General features: G+C 29.5%; 1 protein-coding gene across 2 annotated transcripts in view; it reads right to left on the reverse strand.

Annotated features, from left to right (window-relative positions):
• LOC122848734 overlaps positions 1 to 8,224 on the reverse strand; it is a 33,322-nt gene extending 25,098 nt beyond the window's left edge. The window contains exon 1 of one of the 2 annotated variants that reach the window (XM_044147011.1): positions 6,415 to 8,223. The gene's annotated coding sequence lies outside the window, so the exon portion shown is untranslated. Of the gene's footprint in view, positions 1 to 6,414 lie in introns of both variants that reach the window. The other variant, XM_044147018.1, reaches the window with a different exon arrangement.
• Between the last annotated feature and the right edge of the window lie 3,168 nt (positions 8,225 to 11,392).

The raw sequence follows: 11,392 nt of genomic DNA on the forward strand, positions 1-11,392 counted from the left end.
TCTCTTCGCTTCTAGTCCGGCCACCAAGCCAAACGGTGTGTCGGAACTATACTTATAAATTTGTATTGGTGATGTGGCTATGCCACCTCACAACTAGTAATATATACATATTAGGTGTGTTCGTTCACTATTCACATCGAGCGTACGCACGGAGCGTATGCAAGGAAGCGCTAGAGTCGTGCGGTCATTTGAAGAAACTTTAGTAACTAAAATTTACTATTTATTTATTGTTATTTGTTTTTTCTAGCTCTTTCGTTCTCTTTATTCATCAATAATTGGTAATTTGTTCTTGCGTCTTAGAAAAAATTATTAAATTAACAAAATAAACACAATGACTGAAAATAACGAATGCGTCGGTAAATTTTAGTTGCAAAAAACAAAAGATTCATTAAATGATCGCACGACTCTAGCGTTCCTTGCATAACGCTCCGTGCGTACGCTCGGTGTGAAAAGTGAACGAACACACCTATTGTGTCTCGTTAAATTATTATAGTCTAATTGTTAAATAAATTGTTTCATTATTATTAATATTAAATATAAATTTCGTGTCTCTCTTTTAAATTATTGTTTGAAATTAAATTAAATGTAAAATAAGTAAAGTGAGGAATCCACACCTCACAATAGTCTCTATTATTTATGAAAAAAAAAATTACTTTCCACTCCTTTATCTTACCCCTTTCGATTATTTCAAATATTCCCAAAAAATTCCTAACACTTGTTTTCAACCTCCTATACCTTTATATGAACTCAAAATTTTATAGTCTCTATTCTTTATCATAAAGAAAAAAAAATTACTTTTTAACCCCTTACTTTACCTTCTCCAATTATTTTAAATACTTTAAAGAATTATCGAGACTTAATTACAAACTTTACGCCCCTTTCACGTCGTTTAATTTTGTTTTTAATTCAATTTATCAAATTTTTAGTGCTCGGGGCCTCTGACCCGTATTCGTCCCTGGCACTCTTGAATTTTCCTGCTAACATTACTGCTAACTTCAGTTCCATAATCATACTTAAAATTATGGTCATGAAAATCTAATGTAATTCAATATAATGTATATATCGTATAAATATATACTAAACATATATTATGTTTACAAAATATATATTATGATTGTAGAAATATAATCAAAGCAATTTCGCCCTGTAATACCGACCATAATTTTATAGGAAAAAACTGATTCTTGTAGTGGCAGTACTGGCACATGACATTTTTTTTTTGTTTGGCTTCCAATTATCAGAAGAATAACCTGAATAACTGTTCACTGTTTATATCATACTGGAATAAATAAAATATTGACCTGTTGTAATTGCTCGTTATTGTTTGTTATCGTCACATAGGTCGTACCCAGTGTTGGGTAAATGGGCGATTTTTCGAGTTAATTATTGAAATATTAATTATCTGTTAAGCACAGAGTTTTTTTTGGGGTTTTATATTTAAGCCAAATTTTTATTCAGCTATTTAAAATATTTATATATTTATATTTAACGACATTTAGTATTATTTTTATTTAAAAAACTATAAAATACATCTCAAGTACAGTCTTTCGATTTTTAAAAGTCACATGTAACATTGAATTAAATAAAATAATAATCAGATCGAATAAAATTAATAATTTATAATTTTTATATTAAAATTGTTTACAATTTTAACACCTGACATTGTTTACAATTTTTTTTAAAATAACCAAAGAACAAATTTATGCTAATTAGAGAATATAATAATAATAAGAATAACAACAAATAACAATAAATATCGAGAGTAATGAAAACATAAAACATATGTTTGCAAAATGGCTACGAAATACATAGTTCCAGACTCTCCACGGCGAGGCGCTCAAGTCGTGTAATTTACCATGTACAAGACAAGGTGTAAATTACATGTAAGTTACATTGTAAATTACAATGAGTCTCATACCTACCCAACACTGGTCGTACCAGATATTATCGTAAACTGTAAAGTCTGGGATATTACATAGAGGATTTTATCACTTTTGTCGTTGTTGTTTCTGTTTTTAGCTATTAGTCGGTATTACAGGGCGAAATTGCAGAGTGAAAAAAAAAAATTTTGTGAGCCATCTAGACTCGCGGGTTTATTATGTGTAAACATCTTCGGCGTGTTTCTACGAAAAATTCCTACGAATGCGCAAAGTGGTTAAAAATGGAGTTGAAATATGAAAAAAACGGCTATTTATCGGTTGTATGTCGTATAGTTATTGAAATAACGATTAATTCTCAAATTTAATAATGGCAATCAATAGAGATCGTCAGGGAGAAGAAAATGTTTTTAAAAAAATTTCGATATCTCGAATAGTTTTCGAGTTATAATATTTTTTAAAATTTCGATTTATCGATATCTTTCTAATGTTAATAATAATTGTTTCATAATTGATAATATAATGGAGCTAAGTAAAAAAATATAGCTAAGTAAAAAATATAGCTAAGTAAAAAATATAGCTGATTAAAAAATAAAGCTAAGTAAAAAAAATAGCTAAGTAAAAAATATAGCTAAGTTAAAAATATAGCTGGTAAAATTATGTAGATATTGTGTGTTTGGCTATAAATATATAGCTAAGTAAAAAAAATAGCTAAGTAAAAAATATAGCTAAGTAAAAGATATAGCTGGTAAAATTATGTAGGTATTGTGTGTTTGGCTATAAATATAGCTAAGTAAAAAATATTGCTAAGTTAAAAATATAGCTAAGTAAAAAATATATAGCTAAGTAAAAAATATAGCTAAGTCAAAAATATAGCTGGTAAAATTATGTAGATATTGTGTGTTTGGCTATAAATATATAGCTAAGTAAAAAATATAGATGATAAAAAATATAGCTAAGTAAAAAATATAGCTGGTAAAATTATGTAGATATTGTGTGTTTGGCTATGAATATAACTAAGTCAACCTTATAGCTAAGTTAAGAATATAGCTAAGTAAAAAATATAGCTAAGTAAAAAATATAGCTAAGTTAAAAATATAGCTAAGTAAAAAACCTAGCGACCAAGTAAAATAAACTTGGATATATTCATTATTTTCGAAAAAAAAATATATATTCGTGCTTAACAATACGCGACAATCAATAATTAGCAGTTTTTCTTTAAAAAAAAACAAAAATTTCGACTTTTTTTTGAAAAAAAAAAATTGTATACATTTTTAAAAAAATATCGATAAAATATCGATAAAAAGTAATATATGCAGCGGAACGGTTAAACGACTAAATGTTTATGAAAAAAAAAAAAAAATTTCATTGTCTATTTACAAAAAAAAGTAAATTGTAAATAAATTTCAGTTATACCTGTTAGACTTTGTATACAATGTCATTTTTAGATTTTTTAAGGTAAAAAGTATGTGTTTTATAGTTGATTTGAAACAAAAAACAAAATGTTATATGTTTAAAAATTTACAAAAAAAAAACGAAAAGTAAATTTTAAAACAATTTTGATTATGTCTGTCCAAATAGATATATATTTAAATTTACTTGAGATTTTTTCCAAATATAAAATAAATTGATTTTGTATTTTCATTGAATATATATTTTTTTCACTTATAAATGACATATGTCAGATATCTCCTAATTCATTAATATTCAAAATTGCCTCATGGTAACAGTTACCGACCGCTGGATAACCTATTATACTATACATAATCTACCATTGCGCTTATTATAGTAATGGAGTCAGGCTAACATCCGTCACAGGATATGACGCTCTTTTTTTGGTTTTTTCATTTCACTCTTACTGGCACCCGCGCCTAAAGATGTTTACACATCAAAAAATTTCATGAAAGGAAGGCAACCAAATTTTTTACAATTTAGGGCTTTCTTTTCAGCTGATGGCACTTGTAAATTTTTTTTTATATAGATTTCAGTGAAATAATTTCACACACAAAAACTTCGCAAAAAACATACAAAAAGTGCAGCCAGTAAAGGAAAAAAGCCTTAAATTGTAATGCCCTGTGAATTGAACTGCTGTTTTTTTTTTCGAAAAAATGGGTCATAAGCGCGCCATGTTTTTCAGTATGAATGAAAAGTTAAATACAAAAGTATTTCTTATCACACGGAGAGAAATCCACATCAAAGCCCACGTCATTTCAGCAACTAATTCCCACTTACTTTAATTATTATATGTCATCTAAATTTTTACTGTATTTCACAGCAATATTTGAAGTCTTGAGTTAATGGTATAATCAAGAAGACTAGAAATACAGGAGGACGAATTAAATTAAATCAGTCGCCGTTAAGATGGGTCCGATGTGCGCGACTTGTATCGCTTTTTTTCCAATGCGCACAATACAAACATACTCTAACAAACATCATGTGTATAATGCTCTATTAGTGTTTGTCAGAGTATGTTTGTATTGTGCGCATTGTAAAAAAAAAGCGATACAAGTCGCGCACGTTACCGTGTTACTACTAGCGCCCCTCAATTTTGCGGCGACCATATAGCGATACGGTTTTTATATACAGGCGAGATAGGGAGTAAGTCCTCCTGTATTTCTAGTCTTCTTGGGTATAATTCATATCACTGTAGTTTATAGTAATTTTTCCCACCAGATAACACGAATATTTAGTGTAAATCAAGAATGTTCTTAACCTCTTCTAAAAAAGTTTATTACTTTTATTTCATTGATGAATTTAAATAAATATGCGGTGAAACACATGATAATTATATAATGCTTATTATTTTTTAAAAATTAATAAACACGTGACATTTTTATTTTGAGCTCTTATTTCATTTTTTTTTTTTTTTCGTTTCAATTAATTATTACTGTACTGTAGTAGGAAATTTTAGTCAATCCTGTTGGGCTTCCCACACAACTACCAAATTTTACTGTAAATACTTGAGTCTCTACAGCATTTTTTGCTGCAGATTTCTCTCCGTACATTACCTTTTTCCTATTGAAGTATTTATTATAATAATTATTATTTTTATTATCATTAAATTTCATCTTTATTAAGTCTTTATCTATAGTTTTTCTATTAATTAACAATCGGAGTTTCAGCTTATCTTAATTGTTAATTAATAAAAAAATGTTTCTTCATGTTTTCTTTCTTGTATACAGCGAACTGAGCAGCCGCTGTACACTCCTAGATTTGACATCTTTCTATATATTTTAAATCTTGATAACTAAAGGTATGAATAAATAGGAAAAAAAATTAAGGCGTTTTTAGGTAAAGGTTTATATTTTGTTTATCATTACAGGGTATAGGTATAACATATGATAATACGTAGATGACGAAAAAGCTGTAGTTTTAGAGAGAATGCTAAATTAGGTACGAGATCCATGTTTCACCTGTCGTCATGGCAACACGGCGTATCCTACGCCGTTCACTTGTTACTTCATCAGCGCAAAACGAGTCTTCTGTTTAGTTTTTTAATACAGTGTGACTGCCTAAGTTAAAATGAGATAGATAGATACTTTCGAGGGTTTATTCAGTCGACTAATAATGGAGTATAAGAACATTAATAGGAAAACACCGAAATTCTTCAATCTTGATGTTTTTCTCATTGACATTGAAACACTGCGCCTGCACCAATGAGTACGGAATAGTTTTAAAATAAAGGAAAGAGATTATTAAAAGAGGGACAGCGGCTTCTTACTATAGTATATATACAAACTCGTTTTTTCATTCATACTGTTGACGACTTGCTCTTTAATGAATGTAAGTCGGTATGTTTTCTGTATTCAGATGTCAAACTTGATTTAATTCTTTTTTTCAATTGTATGCGAATTTGACGCTGATTGTATCGATGTAGAGTACATTAACACGGATGATGCAACAATTACAGAGATAAATATCTGAGTTAATAATATACTATTCAAATGACATAGATAGTTTGCATGTACGAGCATTTGATCAAATCTAAATATTTATAAATAGTTTACATCAAATATAATAACATTACTCCCGTGAGTTTCGTGATACGCATTACTATTCTAAAACAAATTATTTCATAAAATACAAGGACAAAAAAGTTCAAAAATATTTTTTTTTAAGCATAAAGGATACAAGAGGATATTAATGGATGCTTAACTCCTAGGTTTTGAGCTGAATTAAAAACTTAATCTCGTTTTCTCCCACTACTCTAAGCAAGCATGCCAAGTATCTATCTTGGTTCTTTCCGTATTTCTTTAATTTTTTTATCTGCGATGTATACGTTCTGTAGATAAATGTAAACATGAGAAACAGTATTAATTTAATAATGAGTAGCAAACTTAGTAAGCAAAACCACAATTTTTATGCTCGAAGGGTGAAGAAAAATAAAAAATAACTTATTTCATCGAGTTGAACTTAGTTCAATGTCACTGGCGCCTCATATTTTTTTTTTTTTTTTTCTCGGTATTATCAGTTCTGTTTAGATGTGTATATTTTGTTGATATGTAATATAACAACAAATGAAAATTCAAATACGAACCTCAAGTACAGAATGTTTTTTTTCTGCTATAATGTTACACGGTTTTATTGTCAAATAATATCCTTCCGTTTACTTCTGGTGCTGATGTAGACCTGCCGTTTTGCCACGAATTTTTACTTCGACATTATAACAGATATCACCTTAAATTTGAATATTAACTGAATTGATGACTTTTGACAATTTCCTCAATATCATTTTTTTCTTTTTTTTTCTTATAGAATACAATTACTGATCACAGCACGCTATTGTCATAAGTAAATAAACTTAATTTTTTTTTTGTCTACTCTTTCATTCGCTTTACTTTACTGTTACATTGAAGCTCACTTTTCTCTATTTATTACCTATTCTTTCTCTCGAACATACTTGTGTAATTACAAAAAAAAATTGTAAAAAATAAATAATAAAGAGTAGAAGAGCACGTGACGTCAAAAGTAAAGAACCGCGCCACTCATAACTTATTTACACACACGCACACACACGTCATTGTTAAAAAAACTCAAATTATAAAAAGCACATTATAACGAGCACATAAATAAATTAACTAAAACATAAGTAATAAAAACAAATCACTTAATTGACATAAACGCAAACTCTTTTACTTCTGTAAAACTTTCCTGAAATAAAATTGCTCATAAAATTTCAAAATAGCAAGAAATAAAAGTTTTCAAACACCTCAAAATGTATAAAAGTTTTGTTTGTAAATTTTACAAAATATATATGAATAATAAATCCTTGATTTTTTTACTCTGAATATTATCATTATTAAGCTGTTGCTGTTGCGTAATAAAAAATATAAAAACGTGAAACTCTGATATGTTTCTGGTGCTACTGCTGGCAGCCTGACTGTGGCATCAGACACAAGCACCACCGCACACAGGGTGTTCGCTTTCGCAAATCCTGAGTGAGTAGCGCGTCACACATCTTTTCTTTTCCTCTCCCCTCGTGTAAATGCACCGACACTCAAGGAATTCCGCCAAGTTTCAACCGAATAGATTACCGAGATCAACCACACTTGTATGTACATATACATGTATATGTATACATTTTTTCTTGTTGCTTACTCGTCATTGCACTTTTTTGCCCCGAGACGCCGCAGTCATAATCGTTAAATTTACATGCACTAAATGACGATTGCTATTTGCTACGTATGACTGTGCATGGTAAATAGAGAAATGTTCTTTGCGTTTAAGAGGAAAAAATAAAAATATTTATGTTGTTAGTAAATTTATATAGATTTATAAAAATAATTTATATAGAAAATAAAAATTTAATAATTATTAAAAAAGACGAGTATTTAAATATTTCAAGACAGGTAAATTTTGCATAAGCAATAAGCATGGAATAATATTGAGTGAAAAACAAAGAGGTGAAAGAAAAAGCAATTGTAGTGACCAGTGACAAAGTTGTTTTCGTCTGGCGTGACTGGCGACAGTCTGCCGCGTTCCAACTTCCAAGCAATTCCAAGAATGACGAGGTGATTTCGTGTAAAGAGAAACCGGCCAAAGACTCAAAGAGTGCCAGCGATGTAAACCATGAACATTGAACAGAGATAGAATTAAACTTAAACCAGCTAAGGGCCGGTTTTGTAGTCCATGATTAAGTCAACATGGTATAGTATAGATAGGGAAGAGAAACGTTAGACTATACCAATGCGCTTTTTAGAGCAGTTTAGACTTTAGAGCCGCAACCGCCGAGGGAAGTAAAGAGAGTATGTACATAGGTTAACGTCGTGTAAGACAAAGAAAAACCGATCGAACGTGTCGCTCAAACGCTCTTTGGAGACCGTACCTTAAAACTGTTGCTGCACTTTGTGGCCAGCAGTCCAATTCACAGGGCAAATTTTTTACAATTTAGGGCTATTTTTTGCCGCTGATGGCGCTTGTAACATTTTTTTTATATAGATTTTATATACAAAAGCTTCACAGCGCTGTGAGTGGTGAAAAAAAGCCCTAAATTGTAATGCCCTGTGAATTGGACTGCGGTTACATCTTATTTATCACGGGTAGCAATATGGGACTACCAAGTACTGAAAGACTCCTTGGCAGTTGGCAGCTCAGAGTTATGGAACCTATCTTATCCCTACTATTTTTTATAGACTAAAGAAGCTGCGTGAACCTGGCACTCCACTTTATCGTAGAGACTTGTAGTATGGCTCATTTTGAAGGTCTTAATTTGTAGTAATTTGTAGTGAAAAGGGTTTAATTTGTAGTTCAAAAATTAAGGGTGAAAAAAGGGTTAAAAGGTACTTTCTTCAAAAATTGACTTAGAGCGATGAGAGTAGGGCCAAAACGTTCGTTGGAATTTGTAGTAATTTGTAGTAAAAAGAGTTTAATTTGTAGTTCAAAAATTAGGTGTGAAAAAAGGGTTAAAATGTACTTTCGCAGAAAATTGAAGAAAAATAGTAATGAAGAGGTCAAATAGCTTTCTTAGAATTTGTAGTAATTTGTAGTGAACAAATTTTAATTTTGAGTTGAAAAATAATGACACAAAAAAAAAATTTTTTTATTTGGAGCAATAATCATGATAAAATTGCATAACTTTTTTGTTGACAACCAGAAAAAAATTACGAGTAAAATAAATAGAGAAAAAATCGTGAAAAATATAAATATATTTTTACTAAACCAGTTTCCCAAAAAAAAAAAAGTCAAAAAAGTGGAAAAAAAAATTTTTTTTTTACTCCAAAATATTGAATACTAAATAACTTTTTTATTTATTGACCAAAAAACAAACTAAAATATTGGATAGATAGAAAAACATCCTAGCTAATTTGTAGTGAAGAAATTGGAATTTGTAGTTGAACCATTTGTCCGGAAAAATTATTTCTCTCATAATACCTTAATAAATTATTGCGTAACTTTCTTATTAACTTACTATTAACACGTTTTATTGTTTTTTTAACTTGATGAATTTTACTATGTACATCTAGCATAAATAAAAAAAAGTACATGTTCTTTTTTCTCAATCTGTAAACAATGATATTTATTAATTATTTATTTATATTATTATTAAAACAATTATGATATAAGTTATCTCACAACAATCCTAAAAGAGATCCATCAACATGGTTTTTCCATCACCAACAGCACCATACAAATACAAATCCTTTGGTGTTTTTTTTTTACTTTTTTTCTTTATTCATTTATTTATTTATTTAGCATATAACTAATTTATCTAAAAAACTTGGTTTTCCTGGTTTTTATGCATTAATGTCATCATAAACATTTTGTAAATTTTGTACAACACACCTTTGATATTCATCCTCAATAAGTTGTCTATTTTTTATATTTTTTTTCAGTACTTCAATTGGACTATATTATTATTTTTTATGTCAACATTTGCATCACATGTACCTAATTGAAATAAAATTTATTTGGAATGATCTTTTTAATAAAAAATTATTTATTTAACATTGAAGTAATTCATTATCATAAAAAAAATACCAAATGAAAACAGTAGCTAAAAAAAAGATGAAGCTAAAGAATTGATGTGATTATAAAGAAATTATATGGTAAGCAACATTAATTCCTTAGCTTTATCTTTTTCTTAGACACTGCTTGTCCTTGGTGTTTATTTTATTAAAATAAATTGCTTTAATTTTATTTGTTAAATAAATAATGTATTATGTAGTTGTATTATTTTTTTACATAATGAAGGAATACTCTAACTGAGCTACACAAAAAAAAAAAAAAAAATATAAACAAAAACAACATGTGACTTTGGGCACTCGTCCCACTAGCGTCATCACTGGCAAAAAAATGTACTGACTTGCTCCATTCCGTGAGCTTCAACAGCTCCCTATGCCAATACACAGTGTGACGTCACAGATTACCCTCCTTGTTAAACTCCATGCTGTTAACGTATCCTTCCCTGCAGTCCAATTCACAGGGCATGACAATTTAGGGCTTTTTTCTTCCACGGCGGCGCTTGTAAAGCTCTTGTATGTGAAATCCAAGAAGACTAGAAAGTCTTTCTAGTCTTCTTGGTGAAATCTATATACAAAAAATTTGACAAGCGCCATCACCGGCAAAAAAAGCCCTAAATTGTAAAGAATTTGCTCTGTGAATTGGACTGCTGCCAGGGGGGTAGCACTACATGTATTTTTTTCTCGGCTTATATTTTTTGCCATATGTTAATTTTTACAAAATTAATTTTGCGTCACTATTGTTTTCATACTTTTTTATTTATCTAAATAAAATTAATTAATCACGTGCGTCTTTTGTATTTAAATTAATCTTTTATTCCAACCACACCCGATAACGTAGGAATTAAACAGATTTAGCATATGAATAGAAAATGGCGTTCCATCACTAGACTTTTCCTGGGAAATCGACACATCTAGGGTGACAAACTACAGCTCATAAAAATACATGTAGTGCTAACCCCCTGACTGCTGCACATTCTGAGGGCAACTTTAATGTTTACATTTTGCGGCCGGTGAGGGCATTCGAAAATGTTGTTATGGAAATTTATTCCAGGGGTATAGCCATGAAGACCAGAATTTTTCCTATGACCATTTATTTATTTAAATAAATAAAAAGCTATGGGAAAAATATTAGCTAAGGAAAGGATGTTGCCTGCATATTTATTTCTTTGGCAAAATTAATTTCGTATAAATTAACATGTGACAACTTCCTTTCCTTAGCTACCATTTTTCCTCTGACCATTTATTAATTGAAATAAATAAAAAGCTATGGAAAAAATGTTAGCTAAGGAAAAGTTGTTGCCTGCATGTTTATTACTTTGGCAAAATTAATTTCGTATAAATTAACATGTCACAACTTCCTTTCCTTAGCTATCATTTTTTCTATGACCATTTATTATTTGAAATAAATAAAAAGCTATGGGAAAAATATTAGCTATGGAAAGGATGTTGCCTGCATGTTTATTTCTTTGGCAAAATTAATTTCGTATAAATTAACATGTGACAACTTCCTTCCCGTAGCTACCATTTTTTCTATGACCATTTATTTATTTGAAT

Source organism: Aphidius gifuensis, linkage group LG1 (genome assembly GCF_014905175.1).
Source record: "Aphidius gifuensis isolate YNYX2018 linkage group LG1, ASM1490517v1, whole genome shotgun sequence".
Classification (NCBI taxonomy): domain Eukaryota; kingdom Metazoa; phylum Arthropoda; class Insecta; order Hymenoptera; family Braconidae; genus Aphidius; species Aphidius gifuensis.